Source organism: Camelina sativa, chromosome 20 (genome assembly GCF_030686135.1).
Source record: "Camelina sativa cultivar CO46 ecotype springtype chromosome 20, ASM3068613v1".
NCBI lineage: Eukaryota > Viridiplantae > Streptophyta > Magnoliopsida > Brassicales > Brassicaceae > Camelina > Camelina sativa.
Genome location: NC_141899.1, coordinates 21,116,780 through 21,118,492, shown reverse-complemented (window position 1 = coordinate 21,118,492; position 1,713 = coordinate 21,116,780).

The window sequence follows — 1,713 nt, the reverse complement described above, 5'->3', positions numbered from 1 at the left end:
GAGCTCTAGCCATAACATCTTTATCTGCATCATCAGATCATGGCTCTATGGTTTCCCAAACCTTGTTGACTCTAAGCGCCACCTTCATACGCATGGACGAGACAGTGTAGTTAGTGGCGTTAAGCATCAAACATTGGATAGACGATGAGCTTCCTCCTGTTGGCCTGTTCGGTGCAGCGATGATTTCGGACATGATTGATCTCGTAACGTAATCCCTTTACCAATATCTCTGTTGCATCTTCAAAAGAGTTTTTGGTTTCTTGGATTGATGCTTCACGGTTTTATCTTAGGGTGCTTACTTTCAATATTGCTCTGATACCAATTATTGAATTTAAACACTTAAGAACAAGAGAATGTATAAAAGACTTCTTTCTTTTATTGCTTTAGAAAACTGACTCAAAAACTAAAGCTCCCAACAAAATCTCTCAAAACCTTATAAGTTATGTCACATCTTGACATCTTCTTATATAGAGAACACCTTACCTAATTCCTAATCAAACTAGGTAATAAGTATTTAGATAACTCCTAAAATACTTCATCTTTATCCTACTCTCTTTATAAACCATAACTCGGTAGGATTAGGATTATCTTGTTCTTCAAGTTTCTTTCAAGCTTATCTCAGCAAGAATAGTTAGATTAGGGAATCATCTTAATTCTTAAGAGTTCGTCACATATACTTGTTCCTAATGCATGAACTAGATCGCTCACCTAGCTATTAATATGAGGTGAATAGGCGCATATAAAATGACAGTTAATTGCTGGAAAAAGTAGATGAACAAAATAACCTAGCCAACGAAAGCTAGTGTAGGAAGTTTCTTAAACCAATCGAACTTGAATGTTTATCATAAAATCCAAAAATAGAAGTTAAGCCATCTAAGTGGTTAGATACCATGATTAATATTACGATAGTAGATGAGGCTTGCTTGTGGTTTGTCCTTTGAGTTCTTGAACGGATTTTCACAGTTTCCTATTAATCTATTCTAGTTTAGTTGATTTATGATACCTAAAAGACTAGAATGCTTAGAGCATGTACAATAGATACAGATTCTCACTGTTTCTCAAGTATATTATTTTAATATATATTATTTGTATTTAATTATTTATTTAAATTTTTAACAAAAAATAAAAATCACAACTAATTACATATTGACATATGTGAGAGCAGTCTGTCGAGAGGTTCTCAAATGTTCTAAAATGAAAATCGATTATCCTCTCTCTCTTTCACTTTTTATATTATTGAGAACTCATGTGAGAAACTACCACTGTATATGCTTTTAGACTATCTCAAATGATAAGAATTCATGAGAAATTCTTACGAATTTTTTTCCTATTAAATTGTTAAAAAAAACACTGTTTAAGAACTTATGAGAAATTGTTAAAAAAAACTTTCTCCAATGGTAGAAACCATGCGGGGTTTTTAAGAATTTTTTTTCAAAAACTTGTCAAATGCAAAAAAAGAAAATTCATGATCTACACATATTTTGATCTGAGTGACTATAAAACAGAGATTGAAGACATAGATTTGGTGTTTAAGTTGTTGATAAACACATTCAAGACAGAGACTTTGTGTCTTGTCTCCTTCAAGCTGGCTCAAGTTTCCTTTCTTCAAGCTTAGTCACCAAAATATGTAGCCTGCAAATGAAAGAAAAAAAATTCAAAGTGTTTTACTGATTCTATTTTGCCATTTACTCAACACAAAGCTTTCCCAGAGAA